Source organism: Molossus molossus, unplaced genomic scaffold, assembly GCF_014108415.1.
Source record: "Molossus molossus isolate mMolMol1 unplaced genomic scaffold, mMolMol1.p scaffold_m16_p_8, whole genome shotgun sequence".
Taxonomy (NCBI): domain Eukaryota; kingdom Metazoa; phylum Chordata; class Mammalia; order Chiroptera; family Molossidae; genus Molossus; species Molossus molossus.
The window spans coordinates 102,355,000-102,379,415 of NW_023425402.1; the positions used below are offsets into that span (position 1 = coordinate 102,355,000).

The window sequence follows — 24,416 nt, forward strand, 5'->3', positions numbered from 1 at the left end:
AGAGTGTTACTGAAACAAAGTCATGGGTTGAATCCTCAAACGACCCAATTCATTAAGGTCTTTCCTCAGTCACAGACTTCCCCTCAACCCTAGCACAATACACATGCAAAGCCTTGACATGGAGACTATTAATTAGGATAGAGGAAGGGTAAAATAAAGTAAATCACTATCATTTTCATATACAGAGAACAAGATCTCATTATATAGAAGGACATTTTACATGAGAAAAGCTGAAAGAATCTTCAAAAAGGTACATTACAGTCTTTGTCATTGAGCAGTTAACATTTAGAGGGTCTAAACTGGGTACTTTTCATATCGAAGTTGTGGGACAGGTCGACCAGGTGGTTTGGAAATCCAAATTAGCTCTCTGCTGGAAAGATTTGACTGATTAATTCAAGCACTGGTGCTAATAGGTCATAACAACTGAAAGACGTTTTCCTCCCAGGAATGTATTTGTTTTAACCCAGATTTTACCATGGTAGGAGTCTAGGAGTCAGAAAATCTAGGCAGTGAACTGAGCATTAGCTCTAACAAACTGTACACATTTGGGCAATCACAAAATCTCTTCAGACCTCAGTTTCCTATCTATACAGTGGTAGGGTTAGAGTAAATGGAGAATAAAGCCTCTCCTCACTGAAATAGGTTTGGTGTCTGATTTTACGGAGTAAAATCTGGCATCAGGCATCCAAGACAGGGGAGTAGAGCCCTCCCAACACACTCAGGTGTAAGGCTAAGAACACATGCCTGATGGGATAAACCAGACTGGGAGGCAATGAGGAGTGGATGACTAGACATGAATTCAAACTCTGCTTAGATGACAGATCTCAGAAACTTTACCTAGATTATAAATCAGTGGAGATAATTTATTAATAAAGGTCAGAACATAGAATATGCCAAAAGAGGAAAAAAAACTTCTGTAAGAGACAACAAACTAGAGTCAGCCCTCAGCTCAGCCATTCACTAGTATGGCCTTGAACACGCCACTTAAGCTCAGTTTCCGCAGCGAGTGCATTACTGCCCGCCCCACAGACAGCATACGATCTTTGCATCAATGTCAGAACACGCGCGCAAACGCACTTGGTAGATTGTAAAGCAGTCATAGCTCAGAGGTTCCACAGGAACCGGATTTAGAAGGACGTCTCTTTCTCGAAGAATAAAACAAGAAGTCTGGAAAAAGACTCCCGAGAAAACAGCTTCCTACTTGTCCATAACTAAGATACAGACACTGAAATGCTAACATGTGGAACTTTATGTAGCCTGCTTGAGAACTGCAGTCAGAACTAAGGAGCCCTCTTGCACCCTGTTTTCTGCCTTCATGCAGAGGCTTGCCCAGAAAGTCCAGGACTGAGAAGGGAATCCTTTGCTAATTTGCTCCTGATGCAAAGCACACAGGAGTGAGTATGCAGGGCAAGGGGGAAATGACGGTACCTCATGCCTAGGGCTCCAAAACGCGAAAGCAAAGTCACTTTGAGGGATTCACTGAGCCTTTCTGCCCACTTACCCTGCTTTGATGATGCTCGGGTCCTGCCTTCTGGTGCTGGCGTCGGGGTTCGAACAGCTGGCGGTCCTGTTGAGGCAACTGATTTGTACATGACTTTGGAATGCTCGTGAGTGTTCACAAAATAAAACTAAATGGGACTCAAAGTGCCTCACTCAAACCTTGCTCCACAATTCCCTCTTAAGTCCCCATTACCTACGCAAAAGCGGCTCTAGTTGATTAATCAAGTTGAACATTTAAGTGCAGGAAATCTTAGTAGCTTGTGTTCTAGGGTGAGATCCAGCTCTAGCTGGACAACCTGGGCCCTGTTTGACCAGGATTTCTAGTTCAGATCCTTCCCTTCGAGAGAACGACCGTCACCAAATCTAACCAAGGAAAGGTGCTATGAATTCACATTATAAGGAACTTAAAGGATGATCTTGCCTGTCTCCTGCAATGAAGCACCTGGAAAATATTTGGTATTTAATAGGCATTTGTTGAATGTTAAATATTCAAAAGTGGCCATTCGTCATATCATATGATTAATATTTACTCTCCCAACTGAGAACAGTTCTTTGCTTGTTTTGTTAGGATGGTAAGAGGGGTGGGGACGGAACCATAAAATAAGGCCCTGAGCCAGTTTGCTTCAGGCTTTACCAGGTCAAAAGAACAAGGTTGTTATAACTGACCTGTACTTGAGGTGAATAAATAAAATGTTCCTGTTGCAACCATAAATTTACTAAAGTAGAATCTTCAAACATGTTCAGGAAAGTAATGGGACTCCATGTGGTCATCGGACCATAAAAAACCATTGCAAACTTCCCCCATACTGTGCTGTACTCTGAGCTATCCAAACAGAATCATCATCAACTAAAAGCCTAAAAACTATGGCTTACATGGTCATAGCCACTTGCTCAGTTTTGAAAAGAATTAAAGGCATCTTTCTTAAAACACGACTTAGTGGAAGCGCAGCCAGGTGTCTTCAGGGTGAGTGGTGACACCTCTCACCAAATTATATTCTATCGGAATGAACATTCTGAGAGGTCTGTATTTTAGACCAAGGTTCGATATCAATACGTAAATTTGCCTGTAAAGGGTTACATGTTCTATCGCCTCTGACACAAAAGGGCAGTGCACAAAGCCCCTAAGAAACCATTTTCCTTCATGACAGCCAGGAAAAAAGAAATTCTACCCTGTTAAAATCTGAAAGAATCTATCCAGTCACAGATTTCTATTGTGATTTTGAAAGAGATTGCATAAACTTAATAACAAGTCAAAAGGAAATTAAAGTTAAAAGGGAGAGCAAAACAATGTTTTTAGTTTTGATCTGATTAAATGAAATGCCTTTGCTACAATGATGGTTTTTTGCTAGAAGAATGTTGTTCTGCTAGGGATAATTATGGTAATAGGAATTAGGGTAATTTAAACTCTACTGAAAGGGGAATTTAAGAGATTCTTGTGTTGCAGAGAAACCTGAGAAAATGCTTGAAATTGTGGCTGTTTATGCCGTCGTTAAAATAGCTATGCAGGTACCAGACTGACTTTATGCATCAAAGGAATCAACACTTATAAATGAAACCACTAAAATGACCCATGTTTCCATTAACTGGGAGGTTTCCATTTGCTATATGCTTCAATTGGAGTATTAAGTTTTGTATGTGAACCAAAATGCCATCACACGGCATCATTTTCCAATTCAGAATATTTAAACTTTTCTTTCAATGTACAATTTAAAGAAGTAAATATCGCCTCAAATAGACACGAAATGTTCCATATCTAGCAATGACCGCATCGGTATAATACTCTGGCCTCCCTAGCTATGTTCATTTTATGAAAGGGTGCCCTTTGATAGATTTCACAGCAGCCTGATTTTCATTTTGTAAATATATTTCATTGTTTAATGTCATTATTCATCCTCATTCAATGATGAAGTGACTCTACTGTTGCAGGCCCAATGCCACAGGTCCAAGTCAGAGCAATGAGTCATGTTGGATTTGGTCCCTAGAAGTGCTTGCCAGCAATATAGATGAGTCTATCACGAGCATTTGAAAATGACTTTTATTTTTTTAGCCCCTGTATTAGTTTCCTATGACTGTAGCAACAAAATACCACCAACTTAGTGGCTTAAGACCGCAGAAATTATTCTCTCAGAGCTCTGGAGATTAGGGGTCCAAAATCAAGGTGCTGGTCAGGGGATGGGGGTGCTCCCTCTGAAATTTAAGGGAGAATCCTTCCTTGCTTTTCCTAGGCTTCTGGTGATCACAGGCAGCTCCTTGGCCTTGATTGGCCTACAGCTGCCTAACTCCAATCTCTGTCTCCATCACAACTTGGCATTCTCCCGCTGGGTTTCTGCCTGTACCAGGCTTCCTCCTCATAAGGACATCAGTCTTTGGATTGCACCCTCCATTGTGACCTCATCTTCCTTTAAGTAACTACATCCACAAGTACTCGATTTTTAAATCAGGTCACATTCTGAAGCCCTGGGGGTTAGGTCTTCAGCATCTGGGGCAGAGGGAGACAAGTCAACCCATAACACCCCCTACTACCTTTAACCTAATCCTCTTCTGCCAGTAAAACTCTTATTTGCCAACTGAGTGCCTACCTGGTAGGAAACTGGAACATGGGCAAAAGCCGAAGGTCCGTCGGTTTGCATCATTTTTACCTTCTTCACAGCATTTCCACGTAATCTCAGTTGGTCTGCACAACAACCCACACTGGTTAGGCGCTTTTAATCCCAGTTCTTACAGATGAGAAAACTCAGTGTGGAGAAGTTAGTGCCTTGCTGGGTGGCACACACTTTATCTGTTATATCTCCAGGCAGAATGTTCAGATCTCCCCACCTGCATCTCTGCTGCTCTCACTAATAACCACAGCCTGTTATCAAGATCATCAGTGTGGGTGCATTGACACTCAGCATAGAAACTGGATGCTTTCGAATTTAATAGGGCGTTGTTATCAAAGGGCACCAGGAGGGATCCCTGTGGTGACAGAACTAGTATGAATCTTGACCAAGCCGATCACAGTCCAGGGATGGCTCTGTTAGACATGAACACCCCTGCGCCTCCAGCCCCCTAGTTCCTGCTGGTTGAGAAGCACTCCCTGCATCACACCACTGAGCCGCCTAAGAAGTTGCCGACACTGACAACCACATACGTGCAGTCAAGTCGGGACACAGGTAGTTCCCCGCAAATAAGGAAGAGTCCCTTCCTACTATCTCCTCAAGGAGGAGATAGAAAGAAATTTCACTCAAGGTTTCCAAGTAGAAAGCAAATTCGCTCATGCGCACTCTTTGTGTCCCAATCCTTGGCCTCAAATCACTGTTTTCTATAAGAAAATCTTTAACATGAATAAAAACAAAGTAGTGTCACGCTGGATGGTAGGTAAGGCCACAGGCTCGCCGACACACAAAGATCCAGGGTTGACTCCCACCTGTGCCTCTGCCTGCTCTGGTTTCAGACAGGCTACTTGACCTCCCTTCGCTTCAGCTTCGAGGAAATAATAACAGTGCTGTTTCCCAGGATTGTTTTAAGACGTGATTGTTTTGAGTGCTGATTACAGTACCAGGAACATAGTATGCAGTAATATCATTGATTTTATGCAATGCTCCACACATGAAATATTCAGAAAATGCTATGGGCTATTAACTCAAAAGTCTAGTGTGCTGTTCTTTCTAATTTAATTCATACTCCATGCTGGGTTATTTGTTCTTTTACCATTGGGCATAAGGTTTGCTCTGTTTAATTAATTCTTTCATTTCTAATCTTAACTAATTTTCACTGAAGATCTGGGTGTGTGTGTGTGTGTGTGTGTGTGTGTGTGTGTGTGTGATTTTAATTATTCAGGCTTTTTTGAAAGAGTTCATCCACAGTCCAGTGATTTGGGTGAATTTGAATTGGCTAACTTTCCACTTTTGACTACTTCTATTTTAACCTCAGTGTTGGATTAGAAATCCTGTCTTTTGCTCACATCGTTTTGCCTCTTTATCTGCTAATAATCTCTCACTTGATCATATCTGCGACAAAGATAGGAGATTCATTTCAATACCTAAACATTTGACTTTGGTTAAGTGTATGATAAGGGACAGGCTGCACTAGGAGGTGGGTGCCCAAGGTCCTAACAACAAGAATTATTTCTCAACTCTAGAAAAATGGTTTTCTGATCTCTCCCCATTATACTCCATGTACACCAAGATGATAAAATAAGTCAACATTCCCTAAAAAGTTAGTTAGTCTTATGTTGGCAAATCTAAATTTAATTTAGAACTCTTAACTATTGAATTGACTATTGAACTAGCTAGAAAGTCACCCAATACAGGTTTAGAGACAGTTATAAATCATCTAGAGAACTTAACTATTGTAGTGTGATTCTAGGAACTAATTAGACCAGTCAGGCCCAGATGGGACCTTGTTCGCAGCGTCTCCTTACTTAGAGCTGTCATGTGGTCTTGCACCAGTCTTAATTTCAAAGGGGATCCCCCACAAAGATTAAATAACATAAATCATAAGCATCATCTCTTAGATTTCAACAAACCACAAACCTGAGCGCACTATCACGAAAAAGCTACAGTTGTTATGTTTTTGGTGGAAAATTGAAAGATGGTTAAATTTTTACTTTCTTAGTTTAATTCAACACTTGTTTTAAGGTTATTTAGTTTGTCATATATGCTCCATTAATAAAAAAAAAATGGGGTGAAATATACAAAAGCTCAAAGACTAATATAACTATCAGCTATAAACCCACTGATCATATATTCACATTTAAACAGATTTGCCTCAATCTTGCTTTTTATAATATTTTTACATAGTTGAAAATGTGTGTTTCTGCCCCTTTTACTTGGCATTAAGTCTAATAGTAGTTACATAAACGCCATTTTTTTTTTTTTTTTTTTAATCCTCACCCGAGGACATTTTTCCACTTTTTGTACAGACAGAGTGGGAGGGAGAGAGAGGAAGAGAGAGAGAGAGAGAAACATCGATGTGAAAGGGACACATCGAGTGGCTGCCACCCGCACGACCAACCAGGGCCGGGGACAAACTGCAACCGAAGTACGCGCCCTCAGCGGGAACCGAACCCGGGTCTCTCCGGACCGCAGGCGGACGCTCTAACCGCTGAGCCAAACCGGCCAGGGCCATAAACGCCATTTTATTGACGGTATTCCTTTCTATAAACATACCACCTTGGGCTTCACCATACTAATAATTAGGCTTATACCATCTATTTTTAATAAATGATTCTTTTTTAAAAATCATGCTCATTTTAGGAAATTTAGAAAATACCAAAAAGCACAAAGAAGACGATATAAATTAGTGGTTAAATTTTTAAGTATCGCTGGGGTGATTCGAAAACTGAAGAAAGTACCTTGAGAACTGCCACTGACTGAGATCCATGAGGTGGCAGACACTGTGCAACCACATTCCTCGTATTTCTAATCCCCACTCAACAACACAGAACGGTCAATTTCGTATAATCACCAATTTACTTGTTTAGAGGTCATAGAGCTAGTAAGTGTTAAATGCAGATTTTGAATGAATGTGTCTAACCCCAAAACTATGTTATCTCTTGACTCTATGACACTGCCCTCCCCATCATCACCTCCACTTCACAGCACTTCTTCCACCACCACCACCACTTCTATCATCAGCACTTCCAACACCACCACCGCCTCTGCTACCATCTCCACCACCTCCAGCACTATCACCTCCACCACCAGCTCCATCATCTCCACCCCAACCACCTCCACCACCAGCTCCATCATCTCTACCACCACTTCTATCACCACCACTTCCAACATAGTCACCTCTGCCACCACCACCACCTTCACTATCACCTCCACCACCAGTTCCAACTCTACAACACCACCTCCAGCATCACCACTTCTACCACAACCTCCACCTCCACTTTCACCACTATATTCTCATCATCTTTTTTCATCTCTTCCCACTTTTAGATTCTTCTCTTCTCCTGCTTCACTCTGACCTTCTCCAACCTGCATTTCCTGAAGTGCCTGGGCCCCAGAGATGAAGCAAAGGCTACACTACCACATTTATTTTATGAACAATCCAAATCATTCATTCATTCACCAAATATCAACTGAGAGCATATTCTGTGGCAGGCACTATTCTGAGTGCTGAGACTACAGTAATTCTCCAACTTGAAGGATTTGTTTTTCAACACCAAGAAACTTCTTTTTTAGGATTTTCTCTCACACATCACTTGCTATGTTAACCTGCATAAAAATTGTCAGCCTGTGCTTAGGTCGGTCGCCAGCTCACACTGCCTAACCTCCACGCTGGATGGAAAGCAGAAGTGAGCTGTTCAAGAAGGATGCACGAGTCAAAAGGAAAGTCTCAGGCAATGCTCGTGAAGTAATGTCTTATCGCTCATTGCCACAGAAAGCTACCACAGGAAAGAGCTTCCTGTTTCCATACTCAGATGAGGCACATTTGCTTCATGCAGCTTGCCTGCAATAGTTCATACATGAACCCGCTGCAGAAAAGACACTGATATATAAAGAAAGAAGAAAAAAAGGAAAAGGAAAAGTACATTAAAGAATGAGTCCACCAAAAAATGCACAAACTGGAGTCCTTTTCCTTCTCACTTGCATGATGTGAGCAGGAAGGGACCTGCGTGCTTTCTATGTAAAATAAATAGCTGTGGAGGAATCAGAGTACACCACTTTACAGGTTTAGAGGTCATAGAGCTAGTAAGTGTTAAATACAGGTTTGGAATGAATGTGTCTAACCCCAAAGCTATGTTATCTCTTGACTATATGACACTGCCCTCCCCATCATCACCTCCACTTCACACCACTTCTTCCACCACCACCACCACTTCTATCATCAGCACTTCCAACACCATCTCTACCACCGCCTCTGCCACCATCTCCACCACCTCCAGCACTATCACCTCCACCACCAGCTTCATCATCTCCACCCCAACCACCTCCACCACCAGCTCCATCATCTCTACCACCACTTCTATCACCACCACTTCCAACATAATGGCTGTACAATGCCTAGGACAGTATTAGGAACACACAGGCACCTGTCAACTCATAAAGTCTAGTACTGTGGTCATGAATTCATGCCTTCATGGGTGGTAACTCTGACTCCCAGAGTTAAAATATTTTTCACATGTACACAAGCAAAACAAATAAACAAACAAATATTCCAGGTGCCCGGGGCGGGGGGGAATATCCTTTGAACCAATGTCACCTAAGTTTTCATTTTCATACAGAGATATTTTTTCAAGTCTATGAATTTTATCTAAAAGGAAAATCCCCTCCAGCTGCCTACATACAAAGGGGGATTCTCCACAAAGAAGACACTTTCTCAAAGGAGAGTGGCCAGAGTGTTACCCCAGATGAACTCCTCAGGACCCAAACAAATGCTGGATTGTTCTTTTCTAAATCAAACCCATGGTCTGCCGTCCAAGCAGCCATCCACACAACATCCATTTAAGAAACAGAAAAAAGCAGAGTGAGCACACAAGTCTCTTCTTCAAGTCTCTACGAGATTTAAAGCATGCCTGGAGTACTGGACCTCACAGCAAGTTTATAAAGAGTGGCATAAATATCATATTCCAAGACCCACATCGTAGAACTCACTGCTCTACAGAGTGCGAGAGTATCCATTGCCATATCATGTTGAAATGCCAAGCAATGACTTCTCATATATCAGCCAAGGAGTGATTTTACTTACATGCAATAAAAAGACAGTAAATCCGAGAGCTGGCTCTTTCTCCCTGAGTTCAGAAAACTCATAGTACTCTGAAGCAAAGTTTGAGGGTTCCACTCTAAGTAGCCACACCTCTGGAGGCTCAGTGTACGCAGCCCTACCATTAGAAGCTGACCAGAGAGTGAAGCTCTTTCGAAAGAAGGGGAAGTGTCATCTCTACTTCCCCCATTTTACTGCTCTCCATTCTTATTATTTAATTTGACATTGATTCCAAAATCCAGGACATAATCTATGCAAAGCAGGCATCTGTTTGACTGCATTGATTACTAAACACGGTACAGTGTACTCATTTCCAGGACGTATGTATGGAGGATTACATGGCTCTGCTTTTCCTGTTTTGCAGGCAGAGATGTTTATTCACGGGCACAGAGGGTGAGATCATTTGCAGAGCTGCTGTTGGTGTATTTTGTTGAGATGGCACCTTTTTATCATGAATCTCTTTTAGGCTCAATCTTCATTCAAATTCCCTTTCTCGCCTCCTCATAGTTCATGATACCGTACCAAACAGAGGGCACAGGTAGATTTCCAAAAAGTATTTTAGGATAAAAAACAAGTCTCGGCCTGCCATTCTTTCACAGCACACACAATAGATTTTCTAATTTCAAAACGTTTCTCTCACGTTGCACGTGGGGAAAGGAAATGGCAGGCTGCAGGTTGGAGGTGGGTAAGCTCGTCACCGATGATTCCCCGCCCTCCCGCCATCCTTTCGGCAACACCAACATCCGGTTTCTTCAACCCTTCTCAGGAAAAGAATGCAGTCTCACTATACTTACACTCTACTTGCACAGAAAAGGCAACATGTCATTGGAAATGGGCTCCTGACAAAAGCTGTTTTCCAAAATATGGTCACTGCATCGTAGTCACCTACAGCTGCAGAGCAGATTACCCCTGACACCTAGATTACCTATAGCTGCAGAGCAGATTACCCCTGACACCTAGATTACCTATAGCTGCAGAGCAGATTACCCCTGACACCTAGATTACCTATAGCTGCAGAGCAGATTACCCCTGACACCTAGATTACCTACAGCTGCAGAGCAGATTACCCCTGACACCTAGATTATCCACAGCTGCAGAGCAGATTACTCCTAACACCTAGATTATCCATAGCTGCAGAGCAGATTACCCCGGACACCTAGATTACCTATAGCTGCAGAGCAGATTACCCCTGACACCTAGATTATCCACAGCTGCAGAGCAGATTACCCCTGACACCTAGATTATCCACAGCTGCAGAGCAGATGACCCCTGACACCTAGATTATCCATAGCTGCAGAGCAGATTACCCCTGACACCTAGAGGCGTACACCACCCACCTGTTACCTCAGCGTTTCTGTGTCAGGAATCTGGGCCCAGCTGAGCTGGGTTCTCCGGCTAAGACTCTCACACAAGCCTACAGTCAAGGGGTCAGCTGGGACCATGGCCACCAGGGGGCTCAGCTGAAGAAAAGAATCTTCCAAGCTCACTCACGTGGTTGTTGGAAGGATTCAGTTTCCCAGGGGCTGTGGGACCCAGGGCCTCAGTCCAATGCTAGTGGCTGGCCCAAAGCCACCCTCTGTTTCTGATCACAGGTCTCTCCTTAGGACAGCTCCCAACACGGCAGCTGCTTCATCAGGGCAAACAAGTAAGAGTGGAAAAGAAGGAGACGGAGGAGTCGGCTCCTGGTGAAAAGCCTGCGTGTGGTTTTCTCAGGCCTGCCCACAGGTCATGACGAAGGCTCCCCCCTGGCAGGCCTCAGGGACAAGCTGCGCACCACGTCTCTGGGGGGAGTTGCAGTCAAGGTCAGGGCCCGATCAGTCATGTTCTTCTGTGTATTTCCATCCCCAGCCCCAGCGCCTGCCTTCCTTCGTGTCTTTATCTGAGATGTTGGGCCAAGCTCCTGCTCAGGAGTGTCTGCTGAGGTGTCCTTACGAAGGGAAGAGAGGAAGCCTTTGGGACCCTTTCCTCACTACGCAGTCGGCACCCCCACAATACACATACCTCAGGGTCCAGAAGCTGCGGAGCCTTCGGCTGGGAACTTCCTCTGCAGGTCAACCCCCGGCTGCTGAGCTCCCCTTCTACAGGGAAGCAGAATGGGGGAGTCAGCCCCCCTCCACCCGCGGACTCCTGCTTGTGCTCTCGCAGGAACTGAGCAAAGCCTTCGCTCTTTCGTGATTGGGTTGGTGCTCGAATCAGCTGCTCTGACGCCTGACAACTCAGCACCCACTTGCCCAACTCCATTGACCTTTTGTCCGAAAGAGAGTGTTAGCAAGACAGAATTCACTGTCTTTTGTAACCTATTCTCAGAAGTGATATCGTATCAGTTTTGCCACGTTCCATTTGTTAGAAGCCAGGCACTTGGCCATGGTTACCAAGAGCATCCTGCCCACACCTGGTGACCTAATGACCCTCATCATTGCACCTCCAAGAAACAGACAGGTAAGCAAAAGCCTAAAGTACACTGTGAAACTGGCCTGGAATCTGGAAGGTGCCGAAGTCATTTCAATGCAAAGAATAACTTCTCACAGAACCACAAGCATGAGAAAGTCTCAAAACAAACCCAGAGCTGGATGAACTTTTCTCAGAGAGTTTATGAAGTCACCTGAGTCATTGTCCCATTAGCATCAGATCTCCCTGACACTGGCTTTTCTCCTCTCGATGCTGATTGAATCTGCTTCTTCCTAAGAACAATTAGGCAAGGCTTCCCTGCCTGTAGCCCCCACCAAGTCCACGTAATCCAAAAGCAGGTCACGCTTTTGTGAGCATGAACTGCTTAGACCAGGGCAGACAGAAGGTCTGCTTCCTGGTCTCCAACAACTGGGGGTAAGGAGAAAGGGTCGTTCTAGGTAGAGAAGTCAATAATTCAGTTGACTTCAGATCTTCCTCATTTGAACGTGTGCTGATAACAGCTAACAGAAACCAGTATCACTTGATTGACAGCTTAACTGGCACCAGAGCTAAGGGCAGCATCTTTAAAAGCAAAGTGAAAATCCTCTGTAGGACATGCTCTGTGTCTCTGCTTTTTCAGAAGTTTTTAAATTGGCTGATGAAACATCGCCTACATACCCCATACCTCACCATCCAAATGTCAAGAACAACTGGGTTAAACATAAATAATGCTGTTGGGGGAGCAGAGAAAGGGAATATCAACAAAGTTGCTATTTGGTAAAAGCTTTCCTTCGGGGAATAGATCATAGTTTGAAAACGACTTCGGTCTCTGGCCTCAGACGTCCTCTCATTTTCTTTAGATTCATTTCATGAGAAGATAAGAACTGGGTTAAATCTGGGGAGGGGTCAAGGATTAAAAGAAGGTGCTGTACACTTGAGCAGGAGTAAGACGAGAGTCCCCTCAGTGGCCTCTTGTTCACATAAACTCCGTCTCCGGAAGGGCTGCCCCATCTTGTCCCTACACTGAGTTGTCTGCTGCGTTAGATGGTGTCAAAGGTATTCAGTGACATTGATCACAGGGGCTGATTTCTCATCAGACTTGTAGATGCCGTCATCAAAGACATCCTCAAAGGGCATGTGGTTTACAATGGTGGGGCCAGGATTGGGGCCACTTAAATTCTCAGAGCAGGATCACCTGACTTACAGAAGCAGAATACTCCTCAGCGGCTGGGCTTCAGTTCAAGGTGGAGTGATCACTGATTCTCTTTTTGCCCCTTTCCCTCCCTCCCAAGACTCCATTAAAGTCATAGGAAAAGTCTATAAAAACTATATAAACCCCCAGTAACCGAAGTAAAGTTGGAGGGAGAAATGAGAGCTGGAGAGACCGCAGCAGGGTTCTGAAGACGGGATGACGGGAGAGGAGAGGAGGCAAAGGACAGCGGAAGCCGCGGCGTCCTGGCAGGGAGCACAGTGTGGGAACCTGCGCCACCTTCCCACGTTGGCACACACGGGCCTGCAGACAGCCACTTCACCCTGCCCCTGGCACTCTGCTCTGAAGAAACTGCAACTGCCCAGAGTTCCGTGGAGAGCAGGGGAGAGTTTGGGGAGTGGAAGGTGAGGTTTAAGGGGAGGAGTCAGGAGATGCTGTATTGGCAGGAATTCAAGTGCAAGCATGCTGTTTTCCAGGTCACCCGAGTAACCGATAAAAGCGCTAAGTGGGAGATTTCACTATACTGGGAGGAGGATAGAGATGAGGGAGTTCTCAAGTGAGCCAAATCCTCATCTCTTGTTCCCCCAGGTCAACAGATGACGTTGGAATGGACTAAGAAAGAAGAGTGTGAACAGGGTGTGCGGAAGACACCAGGATTACAACCAGAAGAGCGAAGTGGTGAGCAGGTTAGAGCGGAGGGGGCCACGGGGGACTGCTCTCCCTTAGCTCCCTGCCGGGATCGCCCAGCTCCCAGGCTGGCTCCCCTTTGCGGTGTAGCTCACCAGCCAGTTCCTCGGAGAAGCATTCCCATCGCGCAGGCTGAAGCAGGTCCCTCCTCTGCTCGCACAGTATTCTGTACGTATCCCTGTACAAACGCCGACATGTTTTATTGTCACTGTGTTTGTGAGCACAGGCATCGTGTGCCTTCGCAAGTGCCTGTCCTTACAAGGGCCCATGCTTGGTTTAAGGCGCCCGCGTTACCTTTTTGGAAGTCTTAGTAATCTCTTAAAGAGGGCCCCAAGTTTTCATTTTGAACTGGGCCCTGCAATGGATACAGCTGCCCGTTTTCGAAGTTTGGCTCCTAACCGGACTGTCAGCTCTTTGAAAGCAAGGATAAGTTGTTTTGAAATGTGTACCCCGATGAAATACAGGGCCCTCCGTAAATGACCACTTGCCTAATACTTATATATACTTTACTTGTGAGGTCTATAATTTTACACTCTAAGATTCAAGAACATAATTCATCTTTCAGAAAAGCTATGATTTGGGGCCTGCCAGGAGCCTCTCTAAAAACATCCTTAAACATCGCTGAGTCTCTGATACCTGAAATGCCATCATTAAGGGCTTATTCCTTTGTTTTTTAAGGCGTTCTATTCTCTAGCATTGTCATTTCTTCTGAGAGAGACAGACTGGATGCTTCACTCATGAACCTTAACTCAGATACATTTGTCATATCGCTTTAGTTCTGACAGACGCAACCCTTCCCAAAGGCAGGAGACTCATTTGAAGCTCTGCACACGTAACCTACAGCTGTGGTCCTGATTTGGGACTATGTTGGTAAAACATAGAAACAAATGACTCAATAGCTCCCTGAGCCTCAGCCAGTGTAAATCAGTGAAGTGAACATTTTCATGTTATACCTGAAAATATATCAATATGCAAGGATTTTTTGGAAAATATATATTATCTCCAGCACATGTAATATCATCTCTAAGTTATGCCTGAAACAATTTTCACCTTTTCCACTAATCAACATAAAACCCTTACTGGCTTATTTACTATTCAGCATATTTATGGAATATATTTCATGAGTGGTGATGAGCAAGACACTGACAGCTGTGTAGCCAGGATGAGAGGAGAGCTCAGACACCCAGGGACAAGGCCAACAGGCGGCAGCACACGGTAGATGACACAGGACTGATGCCAAACAGAAGGACTGTGAGAGAGCCCGGCCGGTGTGGCTCAGTGGATTGAGCATCATCCCACACACTGAGAGGCCCAGGTTCCAGTGCCCATTGGGGCACATGCCCCGTTGCAGGCTTGATTCCCAGTAGGGGGCGTGCAGGATCGATGTTTCTTTCTCACATGGATGTTTCTCTCTCTCTCTTCCTCTCTCTCTAAAAAAAAAAAAAAATCAATAAAAACTTTTTTTTTAAAGAAGAAGTGTGAGAGGTCATAGCTGGAAGAAGCTGGTTGGGTCTCCTTGGGCCCTTGGGCCAGCCTCACAGAGCAAGCAGCATACGCTTTGGTCCTTGACGCACAGGTGAAATGTTGACAGGAAATGGGGCAGGGGTGACAATCTATACAGTGAGAGAAGGTTCACAAGATCAGCAAAGTGACGAGCAGCTCAGTGGTTCTCACTGGCTGGTACTTCCCCCTAGGGGGCATTTTGGAGATGGACTTGGACTTTCTACCTACCTCTTATAAGGACCCTTGTGACTGCATTGGCCCCCGGAATAATCCAAAATAAACTCCCCATTTCAAAATTCTTAACTTAATTACATCTGCCAAGTCTCTTTGCCACGTAAAATAACATAATCACAGGTTCAAGGGATTAGACCATGGCCATCCTTTGGGGCCATAACTCAGCCTACCAGCCATCTACTGGGGTAGACTTTTCCCCCTCACTTAATTCTAATAGTTTGTCATACACATCTGCCTGTGTACTCCATAAGATCCTAGACCTCACCCAGAACGTGAGCTATGTTAATGTCCTCCAAATCCCTGGTTCAGTTAATGACACGAGTTGAGTGAGCCAAAGCAGGCGAGACATTAGATTTTCCAGATCCCTGAATCACTGAATTTTATCACCTTAACTTTAGTACTTCTAATATTTCTCAAAGCCATGCCCTTCTTCCAGCCCTGCCAGCTCCCTCCGTCTTCAGAACCTCGTCCTCGGCAGAATTGTGAGACCTTCCCAGCCAGCCTGCTCCCCTCCGAGTGGATCTCCCTGGGCCAGCCTCCACGATTCTGCGTGAGCTCTCCCTCATGCACACCTGTCACCCCAGGAGCTGCACACGGGGCCGTGGGAACATCGGCTGAAATATTTGTTGAACAGAACTGGTGATGATAGATATTGATTTTGGGAGGGGGTCGGTGTTCAGAAAACAGATCCTAAAATCTGGGATCTACTCCTTCAGTCCTTGTTGGTGAGGCATTATTTTGACTGGATTCCAGCTGCCTCTATGACTTGTGTCATCTTTGTAAGACAGCCCATGACTCTGGTCAGTTAGTTCACATGCAGTCCACGAGTCATATTTATAATATCACCGTCGACATTTAGAAGGTAAAGCATAGGAGTTTGTCATTGACTTCTCAGCCCGGACTAAACTGATCACTGCCACCAAGTGGCAGACGTTGTCACTGGAACGAGCAAGCACTTGACAGCAGCCTCTGCGTTCGTTCGTTCTGTGCAGCCTGAGAGGCAGAGGGACAGAGGGACGGCCACGAAACGTGTCTCACACCTTCATCGGCCCAGGGAGGAGCTGAGGTTAAGAACAGCAATTGGCCGGATTTTTATATCAAAGCAGGAAAAAAAAAATAGTTGTGAGCTTCACTACAGAAATTGTTATTTTTTTCTGTCTACTTTCCATATTCAACTGTGCAAAACACAATGATACCTTGTGTACTTGACAGTGAAGGGAATGGGACCATCGGAAAGGTTACTTTCAAGGTAACTCAAGCTCATGTCTTTAAGGACTAAAACTTATTTTTACAATTTAACCATATGTAATGGGCCTGTGTAGATGCAATAGAAGTTAGAGCAGAATGATGTGCCTGTCTGTCTTGGTGCCAAGAGGCTGGCTCATGCTGGGTTCCAGTGTAAATTCTCCACTGTCTGGGGGCAGGGCCAGTCTTGCAGGCACAGAAACTCCATTCTGTCCTTATCTTGGGATTTTCTGACCATAGAAATGCTGACTTGTCCTAATCAAATCACATGCAAAAACCTAAAAGCAGATGTATTTGTTTGAGATAAGAGATAGAACACATTATATATTGCCATTAGTCTGGCTACTCTTTTCTGTCACTGTATCAGGGTTTGGGGTTGAGGGCAGCAGGAACGAGAAGAGCCATCGATGCCCCCTAACGGAGGCGAGCAGAGAGCGGGGTTCCGGTGGCATGCTCTGGTCCGTGGAGCTTAGCACTGCACCCCTTTTTCTCAAGTAAGTTACATGACTCTCTGTTCCTGAGAACAAAAGGATGAACTAAAAATACCATTAAATGTGAGAGTCATGAAGGATGGTGTTTTGATATTTTATGTTTGTTTTTCAGGGTAGAACATTTGAAAATTGTTTGTTATTTATTGTTTAAATTTTAGTTCAAAACAGTAAAAGAATGTTAGCTGTGTGACTTTTGCCTTGTAAAATAGATTTATATATCCTTATTGTCCAAGTATACGACTAATTATTGTAACTATTCAATGAACACTTTAAAGTGGTCAATTATCTGTATTGTAAATAATTTATATCTATTAATTCAACTTTCAAATTATGTGACTGTTCCGAACTAAATTCTTATGCACTTTGTCTACTTCACTTGTCAAAGACTAAAGGGGGGATGTTAACAAACACGAAAAACAAACATCATAGACACAGACAACAGTGTGGCGTTACCAGAGGAAAGGGGGTAGTCAAGAGGTCAAATATATGGTGACGGGAGATGATTTGACTTTGGGTGGTGGGCACGCAATGCAATATACAGATCATGTGTCATATAAATGTACACTGGAAACCTATGTAGTCTTATTAACAAATGTCACCCCAATACGTTTAAATGTACACTGGAAACTTATGTAGTCTTATTAACCAATGTCACCCCAATACATTTAATTTGAAAAATGTTAATTAGGAAAAAAATGAATATCCACTAAAAAAGTGTAAATTACAAAAGCAAAAAGCCCAGCCAGTGTGGCTCATTGGATTGAGTGTAGTCCCATGGACTGAGAGGTCCGGGTTCAATTCCTGGTCAGGGCACCTGCCCAGGTTTCAGGCTCAATTCCCCAGTAGGGGGCATGCAGGAGGCAACCAATCAATCTTTCTCTCTCACATCAATGTTTCTCTCTCTTCCTCTTTCTCAAAAAAAAAAAAAATCAATAAAAACATATTTTTAAAAAAATGTGAAGTACTAGGAGGTCAAAGATGAAGAGGGGCTGGATTATAAAACCAGAATTAAATGGATAACGAGGACCAGAAGAATACACAAGGTTTCTTACTATCTTTGTCATGCACAGAATAAAACAAGTACACAACCTCTCCTGAAAACACGGAATGGAAGGAAGGAAGTGTATATAGCCATTGCTACCAATGCAGTGTTCCCCTGTGCCCCAGAGCCATTTTCCATTCAGGTACATCACACAATGAGGAACTTTTCCTTCCCCAGGAGTTTTCAAGATCTTTACACTCCACTGGGGAGCCCGATCATACTCATTCCTGCTTCCCCCACCCTGGGGTCCTGAGTTTCCCTGAAAGGGAGGAAGGGAAGCAAAGTCACTTCCATACTCTGTGATTAGAAACAGGTAACTCAACTCCTACACCAGATCTCACCTGCCCAAACCCTTAAATCTGTTTTCTGGGTCAGGAAAGCAGATTGTGTTGTTATTTATTTTTCCATTTTGCTTTAAATAAAACTGCTACAAGCATACGCAAACTACATGTAAGCAATGATACCAACACTTAAGAACTAGAATATCGCAGTCTCCTCGAAGCTACTTGTGTGCTCCTGCTTGCTCCCATCTCCTTCCTGTCCCCCAAGCCTCTTCCAAAGGTGTGTTTGCATTTTCTGAGAGTTGGATGACTATTTAGGCCACTTTTACCTCGTTTGAGTCCTAATGAGTGAAACTTTGTCTCCTGTGGGCAAGACTTGGGCTCCATACCCCAGGGCTGATGTAAGAATTTGCCTTCAGAAACACGTTCCTCTCAATTTTTAAAAAAAATCTTTACCCAAGGATATGTTTTATTGATTTGAGAGAGAGAGAAACGTTGATGTGAGTGAGAAACATCAATCAGTTGCTTCCCGTTCGTACCCCAAGCAGGTATCAAACCTGCAACCTTTTGGTGTATGGGACAATGCTCCAACCAACTGAGCCACCCAGCCAGGGCCCTGTTCATTTTTGACACTGATAGAAGTTTCATACATTCTTAGAAATCCAGCAAAGCCTTATAAAATATCTTCACTGTGATTAATGTGAGATTTCATTGTGGTGTAGCAGGAGGAATGTTTATACTACCTAGTAGTCCAAACTGCGGAGAGTGGAAGTCTGTGGTTTCATAATTCTTGCCTCTGGTCTTGCAATTGCATCTCCCTTCCTTGCTATTGTCTAAGGAAGGATTACAACAGATCTTATTTCAAGAGCTTCTACCTTATGACAGTTTTAATAGTGGTGCTCTGAAATTCTGTCTTGACGAAGTTGAGAACTTTTCTCCAAACTCTTCAGGAATGCATGTCGATTCCTACCAGGAGTAAGCATGTGATGAGTGACAGTCTAACGAGAATTTAGCCTTGAGAGTCAACCTCTGCATTTTTCAGATGGAGTATATTGTTTGTATTTTACTCTTCGAGGATTAGTTACATTACCTTCTGAGCCCTAGTCATTAATACGGTTGTAGGAATTTTAAAAACAAACATTTTCTTTTCCTACCCCATTTCTTATCTCGTCCTTTCTTTATTCACACTCTTCGGTGACTCGTGAGCTGCTTACAAATCAGCTTCCCCCAAGGCAGGCTCTTTGAATCACCTTGATTTCCTAAGTCCTAGCAAAAATTTTGCAATAAAGAAGCACTATATTTATTATTTGAATTTGTGCCTCCTCTCATGTCATATTCTGATCATTCTTAATGACTAATTGTTACTCTTAGTTAATAATCAGAACTGGGTGTATTAGTATCTACTGTTGTGTACAAATCCTCTGAAATTTAATAAGTTGGGAAAGCAATAAAAATTTATTTTCTTACCTTGTTTCTATTAGTCAGAAATATGGAGTGAGATCCAAGATGGTGGTGGAATAGGAAGAAGTTACACTCACCTCCTCCCAGGACCAAATGGGAATTAAAACTAAAATATAAAACAATCAACCTGAATAACTAACCAAAGACTAGCTGAATAGAAGTCTCATAACCAAGGATGTACAGAAGCAGCCACGTCGAGAGACATGTTCAGAGACATGAAAAGGGTTGGTTCAGTATCCACATGTGGCAGCTGAGAATCCAAAGAAATCTCTCAGCTGTAAAGTCCCCCCTGAGGAGTGTGGGCTCTCAGCCCACGCTGGGCTCCCCAGCCCAGAATATCAGGTCAGAGAAGAGGCACCCACATAATATCTGACTATGAAAATCAGCAGGGATTCTATCTGCCAGGAAGAGACAGGAGTCTGCTAGAAACCCAGGAGCCCTCTTAAATGATCGACACACAAAACCCTCATTCACAGCCACTCACCCTGGGCTTTGGTTGAGGGAGGACGGAGCTGTATAGAGTCTTCTGAGGAGAGACTTGGGTTTTTGGGTCCAGTGAGAGGGCCAAAGGGACAGCCATCAGGATCCCTGTCCTGAGTTCTTCTCCATCGATGCTATTTTTCTTGGGTGGACCATTCCTTTCCACGTGGCATCAGCCTGGAGACAGCTGGCTCTCTGTCACCCTGCCCTACAGAGCTCATGCCCTGTGGAGGAGTCAGCTGCCTGGGCCTTGGGTTTAGAGGCACATGCAGAGATGTGGGCTGACTCAGGAAAAGTCAGAGACTGAATTGTGTGGCTCTGGGGCAGAGGCCACCCCCCCCCACCCCCACCTTCCCATGAACCAGAATGACACCTCTCCTTCATGGGTGATCCACTAGCCCCACCCTTCCACATCCCAGTGGCTTTCACTCCCCGAGAGATCTGGGCAGAATCCGGGACAGCCTGAGTTGTGTGGCTGTAGGGCAGGGGCCATTTTTATCTGCATACCAAACCGGTACAGAGTTCTCCCTTCACGTGGCCACATATTGGTCAGTTTGGGTCTGATAAACTCTGCTTCCCCTGACACACATGACTCTCTGAGGTCTCACCTTACCATGAGGGCAGCAGATGGCAGCTAGCCTTGGTGTACCCTGAGACTTCTGCTGAGTGGCCCCGGACCCAGGAGTGGCATCAAGTTTAAATCTGTATCAATCTGACGAACAGCACTTGCGACTACCTGGGATTCATGAGAACCTACCACACACAACTCACATACCTCCAGACCTCTTTTAGTGACTGAACCTAACAGATAGCAGTCAGACGGCGGCATGTGGAGGTGGACCTCAGAGAGCCTTGGGTCTTTTTCTTATCGGCCCCTGGGCTCAGTGTATGTGGAAGCTAGCCATGGTGCACACGTTGGCCCTTCCTTGCACACCCAGGCCCAGCAGAGGCAGCAACAAACCATGGATCACTTTGTAGCTCAAAACAGGTTTCCCAGGGCCAGTCACAGGCAACGTCTGAAATTGACCTGCACCCGAGTCCCTCTGAAGATGCTGCAGAACCAATATGCCCAGTGGCAGACTTTAGACAACATCAGAGCAAGATCCAATCAGCACCACAAGCAGGACATTGAAAGGGAGATCTCAACAGGCACCAGACCCTGTCGAGGCAAATTCCACTTCATGTGGTTAGCACCTGCACAGCAACTTGGGCACTGTGGTTGGGGACAATCCTCAGTCAGCCAGCCTGAGGGTTGACTCCATGCACTGATGGGCCAGCAGCAATCAAGAGTCAATTACCATACAAGGCTCACATAACCCATACAAGTGATATTCTTGGAGCACCCAACTCAGGTGATCAAGGTGACTGTGCCACTGGGTCCCACAGAAATCTACTACAAAGGCCATCCTACTAAGACTGGAAGACATAACAGATGTACCTCATATACAGAAAAAAACACAGAGGCAGCCAAAATGGGGAGACAAAGAAATATGCCCCAAATGAAAGAACAGAAGAAATCTCCATAGAAAGAACTAAATGAAGTGGAGGCAAGCAATGTACCAGATACAGAGTTCAAAACAATGGTGTTTTTGTTGTTGTTGTTGTTGTTGTTAATCTTCATCCAAGGATATATTTTATTTATTTATTTATTTGAGAGAGTGGGAAAGAGGGAGGGAGAGATAGAGATAAAGAGAGAGAGAAACATCGATGTAAGAGAGACACATCAATTGGTTGCCTCCTGCACATCCCCAGCAGGGGCCAGGGATCAAACCTGTCACCCAGGTACATGCCCTTGACCAGAATCAAACCTGAGACCCTTTGGTAGGCAGGCCGACGTAAACACTAAAGAACACTATCAATGAACAATGGTGTGAAAAGCGAAAACCTACAACCAAGACAACTTTAACCAACAAGACTATCATTTAAAATCAAAGGAGAAATATCTAAATGTAAATGGCTTAAATGTTTCAATAAAAAAAAACATAGGGTAGGAAAATAAATAAGAAAACAAGACCCAGATATATGCTGTCTGCAAGAGACCCACCTCAGAATGAAAGACACACACAGATTAAAAGTAAAGGGAAGGAAAAAGATATTTCATCCAAATGGAAATTTATAAAAAGCTAGGGTAGCAATACTTATATCAGACAAAATAGACTCCAAAACCTAAAAATATAAAGCAAATCTTGATGAACATGAAGGGAGAGGTCAACAGTGATACAGTCATAGTAGGAGAATTTAACACCTCCTTGACATTATAGATAGATCTTCAAGATAGAAAATAAACAAGGAAAAAATTGCCTTAAATGACACATTAGACCAGATGGATTTAGTTGATACCTTCAGAGCATTTCACCCCTCAGCAGCAGAATATTCTTTTCAAGTGCACATGAAACATTTTCTAAGATAAACCACATGTTAGGACACAAAACAAGTATCAATAAATTTAAGAAGATTGAAATTATATCAAGCAACTTCTCTGACCAAAATGGTATGAAGCTAGAAATCAAACAAGAAAAAAACTGGAAAACACACAAACACATGAAGACTACATAACATCTTACTAAACAATGAATGGGTTAACAATAAGATCAATGACTTCACCTTGAGACAAATGAAAATAACACAACAACTCAAAATCTATGGGACACAGCAAAAGCAGTCTTAATATGGAAATTCATAGCATTACAAACTTACCTCAAGAAACAAGAAAAATCTCAAATAAACAATCTAACCTTATACTTAAAGGAACTAGCAAAAGAAAAACAATAAAAAACAAAAATTCAAAGTGAGTAGAGAAAGAAAATAATAAAGATCAGAGCAGAAATAAAGAAAATAGAATCTAAAAAAGCAATATAGATCAATGAAATCAAGAGCTGATTCTTTGAAAAGATAAACAATATTAATAAACTTCTAATCAGATTCACCAAGAATCAAAGATAGAAGACCCAAATAAATAAAATCAGAAGTGAAAGAGAAGAATTAACAACTGACACCACAGTAATACAAAGGAGTGTAAGAAAATATTACAACTACATACTAATAACTTGGGTAATGGGAAGAAATGTATACATTCCTAGAAACATATAATCTCCCAAAACTGAATCAAGAAGAACAAAAATCTGAACAACAAAAGAAATTGAATCAGTAGTTAAAAAACAAAAAAAACAAAACTGTGGTATATATATAATGGAATACTACTTGCCATAAAAAAGAACAAAATCTTAACCATTTGCAACAGTATGGATGGACCTAGAGGGCATTATGCTAAGTAAAGTAAGTCAGTCAGAGAAGGGAAAATACCATATGATTTTATTTACATGTGGACACTAAAGAACAATATCAACGAACAAATAAAACAGTAACAGACTCATAGATACAAAGAAAGACTGGTGGTTGCAAGAGCAGAGGGAGCTTAAGGGACCGGATATAAAAGATGAAGAGATTGAGAAGTATAGCTTGGTAGCTATGAAATATTCATGAGGATGTAAAGTACAGAATAGGAAATATAGTCAATAATATTGTAATAACTATGTATGGTGTCAATCGGGTACTAGAAGTATTAGGGGAAACACTTTGTAAAGTATCTGATTGTCTAACCACTATGCTGTATACCTAAAATAAATACAAAATAATATTGAATGTAAACTGTAGTTGAAAAAAAGATTGTTTTCAGAAAAAGATAAAGAAACACATTTACAGGGAGGAAAAAGTAGTTTACATAAAGATGAAGGAATACTGTCTGTAGGGGAAGGGAAAATTATAGGAAAATTAACTGCAAATACATTAATTATGTAAAGACCTCAATAAATAGTCAAAATGCTAAGTGGATAAAATGATGAATACGCAAACCATGCATCATTAAATTTTTAAACTTAGAAAAAGAATAAAACTCATTGAGTTCCTCAAAAATAAATACATAAAATAAAATAGTGCCCCAGAAAACAATTGGGGGGATGTCAGTTGTGTGGCTAAGGGGCTGCAGTCATTGGAAGACTTGACAGGGTAGAGAATCCACTTTCATGTTGGCTCAGTCACACAGCTGACAAGTCAATGTCAAGTGTTGCAAGAAACCTCCATGTCTTGGCACATGGTCCCCTGCATAGACGGCTTGAATGTCCTCACACATGGCAGCTGTCTTTCCCCAGATTACATGGTCTAAGAGAGAGCAAGCTGGAAGCCTCAATATCTTCTGTGACCTA

At 43.2% G+C, this 24,416-nt stretch overlaps 1 protein-coding gene across 1 annotated transcript in view; it reads right to left on the reverse strand.

Moving 5' to 3' along the window:
- IPCEF1 (interaction protein for cytohesin exchange factors 1) overlaps positions 1 to 9,710 on the reverse strand; it is a 162,893-nt gene extending 153,183 nt beyond the window's left edge. Inside the window, exon 1 of the mRNA XM_036247901.1 lies at positions 9,178 to 9,710. The gene's annotated coding sequence lies outside the window, so the exon portion shown is untranslated. The remainder of the gene's footprint in view (positions 1 to 9,177) is intronic.
- Between the last annotated feature and the right edge of the window lie 14,706 nt (positions 9,711 to 24,416).